The sequence below is a fragment of the Glandiceps talaboti genome, chromosome 10, assembly GCF_964340395.1.
Source record: "Glandiceps talaboti chromosome 10, keGlaTala1.1, whole genome shotgun sequence".
Classification (NCBI taxonomy): domain Eukaryota; kingdom Metazoa; phylum Hemichordata; class Enteropneusta; family Spengelidae; genus Glandiceps; species Glandiceps talaboti.
Genome location: NC_135558.1, coordinates 20,875,410 through 20,893,619, shown reverse-complemented (window position 1 = coordinate 20,893,619; position 18,210 = coordinate 20,875,410). Strand labels below are relative to the sequence as shown.

The 18,210-nt window shown below is 36.3% G+C and overlaps 3 non-coding genes across 3 annotated transcripts; all 3 read right to left on the bottom strand.

The window, feature by feature from the left end:
- Nucleotides 1–9,551: 9,551 nt before the first annotated feature.
- LOC144441802 (5S ribosomal RNA) lies at nucleotides 9,552–9,670 on the bottom strand. The gene has a single exon (XR_013481515.1). It is a non-coding gene; the product is annotated as a 5S ribosomal RNA (ribosomal RNA).
- Nucleotides 9,671–10,689: 1,019 nt separating this feature from the next.
- LOC144441801 (5S ribosomal RNA) lies at nucleotides 10,690–10,808 on the bottom strand. The gene has a single exon (XR_013481514.1). It is a non-coding gene; the product is annotated as a 5S ribosomal RNA (ribosomal RNA).
- A 2,083-nt stretch (nucleotides 10,809–12,891) lies between these two features.
- On the bottom strand, nucleotides 12,892–13,010 carry LOC144441799 (5S ribosomal RNA). Its single transcript, XR_013481513.1, has one exon. It is a non-coding gene; the product is annotated as a 5S ribosomal RNA (ribosomal RNA).
- Between the last annotated feature and the right edge of the window lie 5,200 nt (nucleotides 13,011–18,210).

Sequence of the window (18,210 nt, the reverse complement as noted above, 5' to 3'; positions counted from 1 at the left end):
ATTTCTTGTTGAATTCATCAAGGCTGAGTAATTTAATTCTTTCTTGTTCCAGTTGCACAAAAAATTAGGTATGTTTCATCAGTAACATGAAGTAGACCATGTTTGGTAAACTGTCTGCTATCAATGACTCTTAAATGTGTCTTTGTGTCTCTATACAGTATACATTCGGGTATAGTGAAAAAGTTGAGGGCTTGCTTACATTGGTGCTTCAATCTTATTCTTTCCTTCACTTTCTTGACACTGGATGTTATAAAGTTTCTTATATATTTTCGGCTTTTTTTCCACTTCTTTTCGAATACTCCATCCAGCCACATATCTTATTTTTCCTTTCCCATCATCTCCCATATTTTCAACCTCAAGGATTTGATGTGTTCTGTTATGTTCACATTCTACACTAGCTGCCAGGGATTGCATTTGAATATCATATATTTTCCACATCATGACTGTCAGCAAAGTGTAGTGCTCCTCTTTCATTTCTATTGTTGGTATAATGAATAAAGATGCTCCTTCTTTTGTCAGACTGGAGTCATTTAAGAGACTGTGCAGGCTGCAAACCATATTTTTCAAATCTGCTCTTTTTAAGTCTCTCAAGTCTGGTTTTACTTCAATGTTTTTTCTTGGTGCTAGAGTATATCTTTACCCATTGTATTTTCAGGAATATCTTGACCATTTGTTTTTCTTTGTTAAGTTTTTCAACAAGACAACAAGACCATTTACTTTCCATGAAAGTGACCCTTCTACATCAGCTAATGGAGTTGTATCCATGACCTTGGTTAAAAAGGATTCAACACAAAAGTCACTGGGCAGATCTTCAAGTTCATTGTCAGTCCTGTCCATACCAGTATACACATCACATAGGTCTATTAATTGTCCATCACCAGTTGGTCTTTCATACATAGCTTCGATGAAGTGATCATCTTCAGATTGGTTTGCACTTTTTCTGATTTCTTCACCTATAATATCATTGATGACATCATTATGTACTGCATACTTGCAACAGGTCAGTTGCTCATCTACAATAACTTCTTCACAAGACAAAGAACCATAAAATGATGACACAGCCTCATTAGGAGGTAGCATTCTATTTGGTGTAAAACCAGTAAGCTGGATAGTCTCTGATGATCTTCCCCTTGAAAGTGCTACATAAAGCTGACCAGATGCAAATTCATTTGTAGCATGAATAACACGTACAACTCTGTAAAGTTTGCCCTTGCGCTTTATGTGCTGCCATTGCCCAGCAAAGTTTCAGACGGTACTGGCACCTCCTACCCAATTCTTTACCGGTATCATCTTTGATGGTCCATGTTCTTCTTGGTATTGTACACTTAATACCACTAAATAACACAACAGGACATCCATTTTCATCCATGTCTTCAAAATACTCTTGCACTGAGCATCGAAACTTCATCTAGAATTATGACATCAGTATAGCCATGTGTTTTTGTGCTTTGTGATCCTTGGTGTTCTCTACAATATAACCAACTGCTTTATCAGCCAGTCCGACGCCAAAGTAGCTATGTACTGTCTCTGATTTGCATGCTAGATCTGAGTACACACAACATGCTGCACCAGTTGGGCAAACAATGTCAACTCTCAATTTGTTTCCCTGAGCATTGGTAAGACTTTCATAAATCCATTTCACTACATAACTTTTGCCACTTTCTGCTGGACCACTAATAAATACATTGTGACCATCCTTGGCAAGTTGAACAGCTCTTGCCTGTTCGGGTGACAAACTACAAACAGCATAGTATTTAATATTCAAATGATCCTGAAATGTATGACTTACTATGATTAATTATAAATAACACATTTCCATAAATGAAAGGTATCCAAGGTTGGCCCATGATTTCAGTTGTCAAAGCACAAAAACACATAGTATTCTTTCACTGATTTCATCAAACTTTGATCACTGTGATACATGTACCTTGTCCACATTTTACATTTACTAATGTGGGAAATGTAAATGTGTTTTCATTGATCTAGAGGTTACACCTCTCATGCACTCATCAAATCATATACATTATAAACTTAAGACATATATCTATCGCATATGATAAGAATCAAAAAGGGGGAACCAAAGCATTTTTCAAACAATTGAAAACTAGCACTAAATATGAGCTCATGGAACCATATTTCCACAAGAAAATTACATGTAATTCATGTCAACCTGACACTTGTACTTGTAACACTGCTTTTGAAAAGATCATCTAATGAACAATTTTTTGTGGTTTGTAAATTACAATTACAAAAGCTAAATAAATGTTTGAACAACCCCAAAAATTCCACAGAGAAAATACAGTGAGGAAACCACTAACCGAACACAATGTAATTTGACTTTGCCTCAAAAATCTTTGGGTAAGGTTAGAAAATACAAATCTACATCATGCTTTTGTCCCCCTTTAGGCATACAGAATATTACATATACTTTGGAACAGAAGTTAAATTTGCTGGTTAAGTTACAACTGATCATTAAAACTCTAGCTGTCAAAAAGAACAATATTAATTGAACAATAACGCTTAACATAATCATGGTCTTGTGACATGCTGTTAGGCCAACACTTAGTCTTGTTGATCAAGACAATTGATTAAAGATTATAAATTAATGTTATATTAACCATAGAGTAATATTATAACAAAAAAAAAACGCAGTCATGCAAACATTGAAATTAATAAATATAAATAGAAAACTAAAACAGGATCAGTCATTGTTTGAGGATTGACAAACACTAACACTTTACAGAATTAATCTATAGACATACATTCTTATGTATGTGTCAAAATACAAAATAACATTTACAGATGAACATTTGGTTGGAGACTATACAATGTAGTATCCGCAAGTATGTTGACCATAAAATGTATCTCTCTTAGTACAGTGGTGGTCTAAAGAAAACGTCAACAGGTTATACTTGTACAATGTAGATCATTTTCTATATACTTTACCTTATGCTTAGCATGTGTTTGGTAACTTCAATCACTTGTTTTGGACAGTTACCCAGATTACACCTCTCTCTTATGGTCAGCTGCTGATTAGCTTGGAGTAGTATATCCATGTACTGGTTTTCTGAGCCCCACCAGTCTTTGACATTACCAATCTGCCATCTAGGTTTGAATTGGTTTAACCACATAGCCTTGCCCATATTCCACTTTTCTTGTAGGAAGCATTGGTACACTTGTAACAGTGTTCTATTCACTAATTGTTTTTAATCAATGTACCACTGAAGAATATCAACCCTGGTCTTCAAAATGATATAGTAGATCATCAGTGTGCTGTCCACTGGACATGTGTTCTCCATTATCATCTGTTTGAAATTGCCACCCCAAGGTAAATACTCTCTGTTGTACATATTAATTGCATCACATTTACTTTGTGTTTTACTTGTTATGGGTTGTCATTATTTTTACCACTGGCTAATTTGTACTGTAACATTACTTTTGCACAGGCTGCATCTGGTGATTTCTTTGCCATAGGTACTTTTGGTTTGATGTCTCCCAGATTATGCTTTGACGTTACTTGTCTTTTTAGCATGGGTTGTTCTCTGGTGTTCTTGTCAATTGTAATTTTGGTTTGATGTTTTCTGGATCATTTGGTACTTTAACTTTTGGTTCTTTGAGTTGCTTAGGGGGTTCTTTGTAGTAGGTTCCCACCTTCTTCTGACTTACATCAATGGATGATCGTTTCTTCCACTGTTCTTGTGCTGCATCTATATCTGTGTCATTGCTTTTATCTTTGACCACCATTGTTTGGGTCTGCTGCTGGAGAGAGGAGACCTGAGTCCACAAGTCTAGCTGACACTGACATGTACATTAGTCTGAGAAATTTACCAGGCGGAAGATATTGTGTCTTCTTTGCCACAATTTTCATCCAGTTTTCTACAGTATCATTTGACACTCTGGTGACAGCTGGCAAATTTGTTTCTGGAACATCATTTGTGTATCTAGTTAGCTCACCAAGCATCAAACCACTCCAATTTGGAATTATCGGAAGATATCGTTTGTACAGTATATTTATGACATCTGTGCACTGGTATATATTTTGTTAATGATCAGGTGAATCTTCACTGCTTGTCTTCTTTATGACATCTTCTCTGATTTTATTGAAATGGTTTGTGAAGGGTGAGTGGTCTTGCATCGCAAACTTTGAGTTATCAGACCTGATCAAGTCATCTACATGTATGTTGTCTTCATCATCATTATCACCATTTTCCATGTCATCAACTGTATCCTTGAGTGAAGTCTTGTATAACAAGGCCTGTAAAAGGGCCATGTTCTGGTGGAATAGTTTTGTTTTTCTCTTAGTTGTTAAGACTACTGTTAATGGTCTAACTATTGCATCCATGTCCCTCAAACTTGAACTATTTTGTATCATGGCAATTTGGTACATGATGAATTTCCTGAGATGTTTGTCTTGTACTGTGGTTGCCAAATGTCGGCTTATAGTATTTCTTGTGTACTACATTCCAGCACTTTCTAACATACCTAATCATGTCTTCACTATTGAAGCAAAGCAAAGTAGCTTGAAGCGTCTGTTTCAATTTGCTTGGGTTTGAGTGTTTGCCCAATTACATCTTTCGTTGATTTTTTTAATACCATCAGGAAATCTGCTATTGATGCAGTAGAATGGTCGCTTGTTAGCATTTCAGCCAGTGGTAGAGGGGGTTTGCCATGAGTCAAGCTTGGCATGATAAGTGCATAATACAGCACTCTCTTTGTGACATTTGGTGGTGGATTGACAACAGAGCCAGTGGCATCTAAGTGCAGTATGGTTCTTTTTGCCAGATTGTGCAATAGTTGTACCTGTTTTTCCATAAAACAATGCACTGTGAACTGGCAGTAGTACACATATTGGATGTATCCATCAAGTTTATTGCCACATTCATCAATCTTCATCATTTCTCTCGTATTTATGACATCTGTAAATATGTCATGCGAAGTTCTACCTTCACTTCTAGCCTCTGACTTCAATTGTCGATATGTTTCTTCTTTCTGTACATTTGTAGTATTGCCAAATTGAAGCTGTTGCGTATCCTTAACTTTGATTTGTTGAAGGCAGAATTCCCCAGCTGAGATGTTCTCCATTTGTTTTGCAATATTTTCTCTTTCTGGTTGGCTAATTGGCCGTGCTGCTGATTTGCCTTTCTCGTGTCTGATAAGCACATCACATTCAACAGTCACTTCAACATTGTCATTAGTATCATTTGGTTCTTCAGTAATGGTTATTTTGAATGTTTGGAAGCCTGCAAACTTACAAACTGCTGTGATCGTGCAAAATGAAGATCGTTTCGTACCCTACAATGTTTGAAAACAAGTGGCCATTCCGGAACTACTTCATTGATCTTAGAATAGAAAAGTTGTGTCCATCTACCATGTAGTTTTCTTCCGCCATCTGCCCATGTTGTTCCTTGTGGTTTCACTGCCTGCCATTCATTTGGCTGAAGGTTCACTGTAAACTGTTTCCTACAACATGTACTCCTGATTTAGCTTTTTTTTGTAACCGCAGATGTCCCAAAGAGAATTGATGGTAGAATGCCATTGTCATCTTCTTTGTTGTCAGCAGTTTGCTCTGCAGGTGTGGTTACCATACTACCTGTTTTCTGAGTCTTTTTCTGGTGGCCAGTAAGAAGTGTACCAGCAGACTGGACATGTGATACAGTGCCATCATAGTCATCACCATTATCACCATTATCACTATCAATTACAGGTGTGGTTACTTTGCCAACTCTTTTCAGTATCTGTGTATGGTTGTCAGTGAAATCCCCACTTTTATTTTATTTTGTCATTCATTCATTTATGACATCACCAGAAGTTGTTGCTTGTATTGTTGCTTCAATTGTGCCAGCATCCCCATTTGTTTGCCTTGAATTCCAATGCTTTTCCAAACGTTGCTGGCATGGCTTCAGATTTTTTTTTGCAATTTGGGCAGTGATACTTTATTCTTTACTTTAGACATTGTTGTCTCAACACATCGTGGGTGGAACCAGCCATTAAATCTGTCACAACCAACCATAGCTCTTTTCTTGTCATTAGGCTTTCGACAAAAACAATATACTAATTGTTTGCTTGGTCTTGTTCTTTTGGCTGTAATGTGAATTATGTATGACAATTTACTGGTCTAGTACTTCCTTCTTGAAAACTACTCCTAGATACACAGTGACACGTAATGGAAGTGAAAAAAATATAAGTTTTTAGTCCATATAGTACGAGTGGGATACATGATATGATCATGTACATACATACACACACGTACACATACACACACGTACACACACACACACACACACACACACACACACACACTCACACACCCATAAACACTCACTCACTCACTCACTCACTCACTCACTCACTAACTCACTCACTCACTAACTCACTCAAATACTTGGTTGCCTTCATTTCCTCTTCCAATTCAATTGTGTTCTTCAAAATTCATTCTTCAAAATTAATGAAAGAACAAGTAAATGAGGAAAGGTGGTGGCATATCTGTACCTTGGTCGGTAGTTCTGTTCATATCAGTTGTTCTCTTCCTACGTCTCATCTTGTTGGCAAGTAATAAGCATAGCCCTGTAAATATTTGAACCAAGTGACAATCTTAATCCATGTACTTATAGTGGTACGTGTTTTAGTGATGGTTTATGTTAGGAGTATGTTCTATGTCGGTTTATCTCCCCACTGCATATTCAGTGTATCTAGTTATAGCAAACGTTTAAACAAGTCTTGCTTTTCTAATAATAGATATTAGAGACATTTATAGGTGGTTTTAGATTATTAAAGTAGGTTCTGAATGAATTGTGGACATTGTAACTACATATTACATTGGCAACTAATTTAAACTATGTCTATCATGATAAAACCTCAAATAAAATAATTGAATATAAAATTTATTGTATTATAGTTATTAATTGTGTCAAGGAAAACTGTTACAGTACTATACATGTATAACCACTGTTACAGTACTATACATGTATAACCACTGTTACAGTACTATACATGTATAACCACTGTTACAGTACTATACATGTATAACCACTGTTACAGTACTATACATGTATAACCACTGTTATAGTACTATACATGTATACACTGTTACAGTACTATACATGTATAACCACTGTTACAGTACTATACATGTATAACCACTGTTACAGTACTATACATGTATAACCACTGTTATAGTACTATACATGTATACACTGTTACAGTACTATACATGTATAACCACTGTTACAGTACTATACATGTATAACCACTATTACAGTACTATACATGTATAACCACTGTTACAGTACTATACATGTATAACCACTGTTACAGTACTATACATGTATAACCACTGTTACAGTACTATACATGTATAACCACTGTTACAGTACTATACATGTATAACCACTGTTACAGTACTATACATGTATAACCACTGTTACCGTACTATACATGTATAACCACTGTTACAGTACTATACATGTATAACCACTGTTACAGTACTATACATGTATAACCACTGTTACAGTACTATACATGTATAACCACTGTTACAGTACTATAGATGTATAACCACTATTACATTACTATACATGTATAACCACTGTTACAGTACTATAGATGTATAACCACTATTACATTACTATACATGTATAACCACTGTTACAGTACTATAGATGTATAACCACTGTTACAGTACTATAGATGTATAACCACTATTACATTACTATACATGTATAACCACTGTTACAGTACTATACATGTATAACCACTGTTACAGTACTATACATGTATAACCACTGTTACAGTACTATAGATGTATAACCACTATTACATTACTATACATGTATAACCACTGTTACAGTACTATACATGTATAACCACTATTACATTACTATACATGTATAACCACTGTTACAGCACTATACATGTATAACCACTGTTACAGTACTATACATGTATAACCACTGTTACAGTACTATACATGTATAACCACTGTTACAGCACTATACATGTATAACCACTGTTACAGTACTATACATGTATAACCACTGTTACATTACTATAGATGTATAACCACTGTTACAGTACTATACATGTATAACCACTGTTACAGTACTATACATGTATAACCACTGTTACAGTACTATACATGTATAACCACTGTTACAGTACTATACATGTATAACCACTGTTACAGTACTATACATGTATAACCACTGTTACAGTACTATACATGTATAACCACTGTTACAGTACTATACATGTATAACCACTGTTACAGTACTATACATGTATATACCGTATATAACCACTGTTACAGTACTATACATGTATAACCACTGTTACAGTACTATACATGTATAACCACTGTTACAGTACTATACATGTATAACCACTGTTACAGTACTATACATGTATAATCACTGTTACAGTACTATACATGTATAACCACTGTTACAGCACTATACATGTATAACCACTGTTACAGTACTATACATGTATATATAACCACTGTTACAGTACTATACATGTTTTCTACATAGTATGGCCGTAGGCAAGTACTTGTAGCAAAGTTATAAGGTGATATACTAACGACTTGTTTAATGCCCACGAGAAAATACTGAAAGACAGTTGCTAGTAAACAGAAACTGTGTTTTTTCCCGATAACCCGACCAACCCTATTTTTGGGGGGTGGTGGTGGTGGGGGGGGGGGGCAGTAATTTTTTAAATGGCGAGATAAGTTATCCGTACCGACTTAAAACTGTAATCGTAATATGTGAGTGAACACATAGCTCGCCGTATCAGATACTGTACTCATGGTATGTCATATGTTGTTGCTACAGGTGGTTGTTGCTGAGGGTGTTCGATTCGTTGCTCTCAGAAAAAGTTGACGACAAATTCATATCTGGCATACTACTAATTCAATATGTCGGTCTAAGTTTACAATACTTTTAACGATTATGATGAACTACCTCAAGGATAGTGTTTATTCCAAGGAACACAATTCAAACGGTAGTTTACAGGTAAATTTTTCTTTAAAATCACATTCCATGTCTTTTAAGACTGTGTCTAGAATTTAAACTGTACATTCTGCAAATAAATAAATAACATAACATAACATCACATCACATAACATAGCATAACATAACATAACATAGAATTACGACCTACCCTATTTTCTGAAGTCATGTTATCGGAAACAAACGTTTGTTTATTTTTACAATTGAACTGAGTTGTAGTCCGTCAGGAAGGAACGTTGTTTCGGAAAAGATGGTAGAAAAAAACAATAATGGGATTTGTATTGCAGGTTAAATGAACCTTCTCTGACACATACGATCGTTACGAGTCTTACGACAATGTCGTGAACTTCTCGGGGTTGCGCCTCTAGTGACGAGCGCCATCTACGACAAAAAGTAACCAATGAATTTCTAGGTATTTCACTCTGCAATTGTTTGACTTTTTGTTGTTTTTTTCTATTTTTAATAATGTGATCTATGAAAAAAATAATCATACAAACATATCTCGAGTAAAATGAAAAGAAATGAAAAAAAAAATTAAATAAAAAACGCCTACGGCACGTGGTATTCCCAGGCGGTCTCCCATCCAAGTACTAACCACGCCCGACGCAGCTTAACTTCGGTGATCGGACGAGAACCGGTGTTTTCTACGTAGTATGGCCGTAGGCAAGTACTTACAGCAAAGTTATAAGGTGATATACTAACGACTCGTTTAATGCCCACGAGAAAATACTGAAAGACAGTTGCTAGTAAACAGAAATAGTGTGTTTTTTCCCCGATAACCCGACCAACCCTATTTTTTGGGGTGGTGGTGGTGGTGGTGGTGGGGGGGGGGGCAGTAATTTTTTAAATGGCGAGATAAGTTATCCGTACCGACTTAAAACTGTAATCGTAATATGTGAGTGAACACATAGCTCGCCGTATCAGATACTGTACTCATGGTATGTCATATGTTGTTGCTACAGGTGGTTGTTGCTGAGGCGGTGTTCGATTCGTTGCTCTCAGAAAAAGTTGACGACAAATTCATATCTGGCATACTACTAATTCAATATGTCGGTCTAAGTTTACAATACTTTTAACGATTATGATGAACTACCTCAAGGATAGTGTTTATTCCAAGGAACACAATTCAAACGGTAGTTTACAGGTAAATTTTTCTTTAAAATCACATTCCATGTCTTTTAAGACTGTGTCTAGAATTTAAACTGTACATTCTGCAAATAAATAAATAACATAACATAACATCACATCACATAACATAGCATAACATAACATAACATAGAATTACGACCTACCCTATTTTCTGAAGTCATGTTATCGGAAACAAACGTTTGTTTATTTTTACAATTAAACTGAGTTGTAGTCCGTCAGGAAGGAACGTTGTTTCGGAAAAGATGGTAGAAAAAAACAATAATGGGATTTGTATTGCAGGTTAAATGAACCTTCTCTGACACATACGATCGTTACGAGTCTTACGACAATGTCGTGAACTTCTCGGGGTTGCGCCTCTAGTGACGAGCGCCATCTACGACAAAAAGTAACCAATGAATTTCTAGGTATTTCACTCTGCAATTGTTTGACTTTTTTTTTTTTTCTATTTTTAATAATGTGATCTATGAAAAAAATAATCATACAAACATATCTCGAGTAAAATGAAAAGAAATGAAAAAAAAAAAAAAATAAAAAACGCCTACGGCACGTGGTATTCCCAGGCGGTCTCCCATCCAAGTACTAACCACGCCCGACGCAGCTTAACTTCGGTGATCGGACGAGAACCGGTGTTTTCTACGTAGTATGGCCGTAGGCAAGTACTTGTAGCAAAGTTATAAGGTGATATACTAACGACTCGTTTAATGCCCACGAGAAAATACTGAAAGACAGTTGCTAGTAAACAGAAACAGTGTGTTTTTTCCCGATAACCCGACCAACCCTATTTTTTGGGGTGGTGGTGGTGGTGGGGGGGGGGGGGGGCAGTAATTTTTTAAATGGCGAGATAAGTTATCCGTACCGACTTAAAACTGTAATCGTAATATGTGAGTGAACACATAGCTCGCCGTATCAGATACTGTACTCATGGTATGTCATATGTTGTTGCTACAGGTGGTTGTTGCTGAGAGTGTTCGATTCGTTGCTCTCAGAAAAAGTTGACGACAAATTCATATCTGGCATACTACTAATTCAATATGTCGGTCTAAGTTTACAATACTTTTAACGATTATGATGAACTACCTCAAGGATAGTGTTTATTCCAAGGAACACAATTCAAACGGTAGTTTACAGGTAAATTTTTCTTTAAAATCACATTCCATGTCTTTTAAGACTGTATCTAGAATTTAAACTGTACATTCTGCAAATAAATAAATAACATAACATAACATCACATCACATAACATAGCATAACATAACATAACATAGAATTACGACCTACCCTATTTTCTGAAGTCATGTTATCGGAAACAAACGTTTGTTTATTTTTACAATTGAACTGAGTTGTAGTCCGTCAGGAAGGAACGTTGTTTCGGAAAAGATGGTAGAAAAAAACAATAATGGGATTTGTATTGCAGGTTAAATGAACCTTCTCTGACACATACGATCGTTACGAGTCTTACGACAATGTCGTGAACTTCTCGGGGTTGCGCCTCTAGTGACGAGCGCCATCTACGACAAAAAGTAACCAATGAATTTCTAGGTATTTCACTCTGCAATTGTTTGACTTTTTGTCTTTTTTTTCTATTTTTAATAATGTGATCTATGAAAAAAATAATCATACAAACATATCTCGAGTAAAATGAAGTACTAACCACGCCCGACGCAGCTTAACTTCGGTGATCGGACGAGAACCGGTGTTTTCTACGTAGTATGGCCGTAGGCAAGTACTTGTAGCAAAGTTATAAGGTGATATACTAACGACTCGTTTAATGCCCACGAGAAAATACTGAAAGACAGTTGCTAGTAAACAGAAATAGTGTGTTTTTTCCCCGATAACCCGACCAACCCTATTTTTTGGGGTGGTGGTGGTGGGGGGGGGGTGGGGGGGCAGTAATTTTTTAAATGGCGAGATAAGTTATCCGTACCGACTTAAAACTGTAATCGTAATATGTGAGTGAACACATAGCTCGCCGTATCAGATACTGTACTCATGGTATGTCATATGTTGTTGCTACAGGTGGTTGTTGCTGAGGGTGTTCGATTCGTTGCTCTCAGAAAAAGTTGACGACAAATTCATATCTGGCATACTACTAATTCAATATGTCGGTCTAAGTTTACAATACTTTTAACGATTATGATGAACTACCTCAAGGATAGTGTTTATTCCAAGGAACACAATTCAAACGGTAGTTTACAGGTAAATTTTTCTTTAAAATCACATTCCATGTCTTTTAAGACTGTGTCTAGAATTTAAACTGTACATTCTGCAAATAAATAAATAACATAACATAACATCACATCACATAACATAGCATAACATAACATAACATAGAATTACGACCTACCCTATTTTCTGAAGTCATGTTATCGGAAACAAACGTTTGTTTATTTTTACAATTGAACTGAGTTGTAGTCCGTCAGGAAGGAACGTTGTTTCGGAAAAGATGGTAGAAAAAAACAATAATGGGATTTGTATTGCAGGTTAAATGAACCTTCTCTGACACATACGATCGTTACGAGTCTTACGACAATGTCGTGAACTTCTCGGGGTTGCGCCTCTAGTGACGAGCGCCATCTACGACAAAAAGTAACCAATGAATTTCTAGGTATTTCACTCTGCAATTGTTTGACTTTTTGTTGTTTTTTTCTATTTTTAATAATGTGATCTATGAAAAAAATAATCATACAAACATATCTCGAGTAAAATGAAAAGAAATGAAAAAAAAAATAAAATAAAAAACGCCTACGGCACGTGGTATTCCCAGGCGGTCTCCCATCCAAGTACTAACCACGCCCGACGCAGCTTAACTTCGGTGATCGGACGAGAACCGGTGTTTTCTACGTAGTATGGCCGTAGGCAAGTACTTGTAGCAAAGTTATAAGGTGATATACTAACGACTCGTTTAATGCCCACGAGAAAATACTGAAAGACAGTTGCTAGTAAACAGAAACAGTGTGTTTTTCCCGATAACCCGACCAACCCTATTTTTTAGGGTGGTGGTGGTGGTGGTGGGGGGGGGGGGCAGTAATTTTTTAAATGGCGAGATAAGTTATCCGTACCGACTTAAAACTGTAATCGTAATATGTGAGTGAACACATAGCTCGCCGTATCAGATACTGTACTCATGGTATGTCATATGTTGTTGCTACAGGTGGTTGTTGCTGAGAGTGTTCGATTCGTTGCTCTCAGAAAAAGTTGACGACAAATTCATATCTGGCATACTACTAATTCAATATGTCGGTCTAAGTTTACAATACTTTTAACGATTATGATGAACTACCTCAAGGATAGTGTTTATTCCAAGGAACACAATTCAAACGGTAGTTTACAGGTAAATTTTTCTTTAAAATCACATTCCATGTCTTTTAAGACTGTATCTAGAATTTAAACTGTACATTCTGCAAATAAATAAATAACATAACATAACATCACATCACATAACATAGCATAACATAACATAACATAGAATTACGACCTACCCTATTTTCTGAAGTCATGTTATCGGAAACAAACGTTTGTTTATTTTTATAATTAAACTGAGTTGTAGTCCGTCAGGAAGGAACGTTGTTTCGGAAAAGATGGTAGAAAAAAACAATAATGGGATTTGTATTGCAGGTTAAATGAACCTTCTCTGACACATACGATCGTTACGAGTCTTACGACAATGTCGTGAACTTCTCGGGGTTGCGCCTCTAGTGACGAGCGCCATCTACGACAAAAAGTAACCAATGAATTTCTAGGTATTTCACTCTGCAATTGTTTGACTTTTTGTCTTTTTTTTCTATTTTTAATAATGTGATCTATGAAAAAAATAATCATACAAACATATCTCGAGTAAAATGAAGTACTAACCACGCCCGACGCAGCTTAACTTCGGTGATCGGACGAGAACCGGTGTTTTCTACGTAGTATGGCCGTAGGCAAGTACTTGTAGCAAAGTTATAAGGTGATATACTAACGACTCGTTTAATGCCCACGAGAAAATACTGAAAGACAGTTGCTAGTAAACAGAAACAGTGTGTTTTTCCCGATAACCCGACCAACCCTATTTTTTAGGGTGGTGGTGGTGGTGGTGGGGGGGGGGGGCAGTAATTTTTTAAATGGCGAGATAAGTTATCCGTACCGACTTAAAACTGTAATCGTAATATGTGAGTGAACACATAGCTCGCCGTATCAGATACTGTACTCGTGGTATGTCATATGTTGTTGCTACAGGTGGTTGTTGCTGAGAGTGTTCGATTCGTTGCTCTCAGAAAAAGTTGACGACAAATTCATATCTGGCATACTACTAATTCAATATGTCGGTCTAAGTTTACAATACTTTTAACGATTATGATGAACTACCTCAAGGATAGTGTTTATTCCAAGGAACACAATTCAAACGGTAGTTTACAGGTAAATTTTTCTTTAAAATCACATTCCATGTCTTTTAAGACTGTATCTAGAATTTAAACTGTACATTCTGCAAATAAATAAATAACATAACATAACATCACATCACATAACATAGCATAACATAACATAACATAGAATTACGACCTACCCTATTTTCTGAAGTCATGTTATCGGAAACAAACGTTTGTTTATTTTTACAATTGAACTGAGTTGTAGTCCGTCAGGAAGGAACGTTGTTTCGGAAAAGATGGTAGAAAAAAACAATAATGGGATTTGTATTGCAGGTTAAATGAACCTTCTCTGACACATACGATCGTTACGAGTCTTACGACAATGTCGTGAACTTCTCGGGGTTGCGCCTCTAGTGACGAGCGCCATCTACGACAAAAAGTAACCAATGAATTTCTAGGTATTTCACTCTGCAATTGTTTGACTTTTTGTCTTTTTTTTCTATTTTTAATAATGTGATCTATGAAAAAAATAATCATACAAACATATCTCGAGTAAAATGAAGTACTAACCACGCCCGACGCAGCTTAACTTCGGTGATCGGACGAGAACCGGTGTTTTCTACGTAGTATGGCCGTAGGCAAGTACTTGTAGCAAAGTTATAAGGTGATATACTAACGACTCGTTTAATGCCCACGAGAAAATACTGAAAGACAGTTGCTAGTAAACAGAAACAGTGTGTTTTTTCCCGATAACCCGACCAACCCTATTTTTTGGGGTGGTGGTGGTGGTGGTGGGGGGGGGGGGGCAGTAATTTTTTAAATGGCGAGATAAGTTATCCGTACCGACTTAAAACTGTAATCGTAATATGTGAGTGAACACATAGCTCGCCGTATCAGATACTGTACTCATGGTATGTCATATGTTGTTGCTACAGGTGGTTGTTGCTGAGAGTGTTCGATTCGTTGCTCTCAGAAAAAGTTGACGACAAATTCATATCTGGCATACTACTAATTCAATATGTCGGTCTAAGTTTACAATACTTTTAACGATTATGATGAACTACCTCAAGGATAGTGTTTATTCCAAGGAACACAATTCAAACGGTAGTTTACAGGTAAATTTTTCTTTAAAATCACATTCCATGTCTTTTAAGACTGTATCTAGAATTTAAACTGTACATTCTGCAAATAAATAAATAACATAACATAACATCACATCACATAACATAGCATAACATAACATAACATAGAATTACGACCTACCCTATTTTCTGAAGTCATGTTATCGGAAACAAACGTTTGTTTATTTTTACAATTAAACTGAGTTGTAGTCCGTCAGGAAGGAACGTTGTTTCGGAAAAGATGGTAGAAAAAAACAATAATGGGATTTGTATTGCAGGTTAAATGAACCTTCTCTGACACATACGATCGTTACGAGTCTTACGACAATGTCGTGAACTTCTCGGGGTTGCGCCTCTAGTGACGAGCGCCATCTACGACAAAAAGTAACCAATGAATTTCTAGGTATTTCACTCTGCAATTGTTTGACTTTTTGTCTTTTTTTTCTATTTTTAATAATGTGATCTATGAAAAAAATAATCATACAAACATATCTCGAGTAAAATGAAGTACTAACCACGCCCGACGCAGCTTAACTTCGGTGATCGGACGAGAACCGGTGTTTTCTACGTAGTATGGCCGTAGGCAAGTACTTGTAGCAAAGTTATAAGGTGATATACTAACGACTCGTTTAATGCCCACGAGAAAATACTGAAAGACAGTTGCTAGTAAACAGAAACAGTGTGTTTTTCCCGATAACCCGACCAACCCTATTTTTTGGGGTGGTGGTGGTGGGGGGGGGGCAGTAATTTTTTAAATGGCGAGATAAGTTATCCGTACCGACTTAAAACTGTAATCGTAATATGTGAGTGAACACATAGCTCGCCGTATCAGATACTGTACTCATGGTATGTCATATGTTGTTGCTACAGGTGGTTGTTGCTGAGGGTGTTCGATTCGTTGCTCTCAGAAAAAGTTGACGACAAATTCATATCTGGCATACTACTAATTCAATATGTCGGTCTAAGTTTACAATACTTTTAACGATTATGATGAACTACCTCAAGGATAGTGTTTATTCCAAGGAACACAATTCAAACGGTAGTTTACAGGTAAATTTTTCTTTAAAATCACATTCCATGTCTTTTAAGACTGTATCTAGAATTTAAACTGTACATTCTGCAAATAAATAAATAACATAACATAACATCACATCACATAACATAGCATAACATAACATAACATAGAATTACGACCTACCCTATTTTCTGAAGTCATGTTATCGGAAACAAACGTTTGTTTATTTTTACAATTGAACTGAGTTGTAGTCCGTCAGGAAGGAACGTTGTTTCGGAAAAGATGGTAGAAAAAAACAATAATGGGATTTGTATTGCAGGTTAAATGAACCTTCTCTGACACATACGATCGTTACGAGTCTTACGACAATGTCGTGAACTTCTCGGGGTTGCGCCTCTAGTGACGAGCGCCATCTACGACAAAAAGTAACCAATGAATTTCTAGGTATTTCACTCTGCAATTGTTTGACTTTTTGTCTTTTTTTTCTATTTTTAATAATGTGATCTATGAAAAAAATAATCATACAAACATATCTCGAGTAAAATGAAGTACTAACCACGCCCGACGCAGCTTAACTTCGGTGATCGGACGAGAACCGGTGTTTTCTACGTAGTATGGCCGTAGGCAAGTACTTGTAGCAAAGTTATAAGGTGATATACTAACGACTCGTTTAATGCCCACGAGAAAATACTGAAAGACAGTTGCTAGTAAACAGAAACAGTGTGTTTTTTCCCGATAACCCGACCAACCCTATTTTTTGGGGTGGTGGTGGTGGTGGTGGGGGGGGGGGGGCAGTAATTTTTTAAATGGCGAGATAAGTTATCCGTACCGACTTAAAACTGTAATCGTAATATGTGAGTGAACACATAGCTCGCCGTATCAGATACTGTACTCATGGTATGTCATATGTTGTTGCTACAGGTGGTTGTTGCTGAGAGTGTTCGATTCGTTGCTCTCAGAAAAAGTTGACGACAAATTCATATCTGGCATACTACTAATTCAATATGTCGGTCTAAGTTTACAATACTTTTAACGATTATGATGAACTACCTCAAGGATAGTGTTTATTCCAAGGAACACAATTCAAACGGTAGTTTACAGGTAAATTTTTCTTTAAAATCACATTCCATGTCTTTTAAGATTGTATCTAGAATTTAAACTGTACATTCTGCAAATAAATAAATAACATAACATAACATCACATCACATAACATAGCATAACATAACATAACATAGAATTACGACCTACCCTATTTTCTGAAGTCATGTTATCGGAAACAAACGTTTGTTTATTTTTACAATTAAACTGAGTTGTAGTCCGTCAGGAAGGAACGTTGTTTCGGAAAAGATGGTAGAAAAAAACAATAATGGGATTTGTATTGCAGGTTAAATGAACCTTCTCTGACACATACGATCGTTACGAGTCTTACGACAATGTCGTGAACTTCTCGGGGTTGCGCCTCTAGTGACGAGCGCCATCTACGACAAAAAGTAACCAATGAATTTCTAGGTATTTCACTCTGCAATTGTTTGACTTTTTGTCTTTTTTTTCTATTTTTAATAATGTGATCTATGA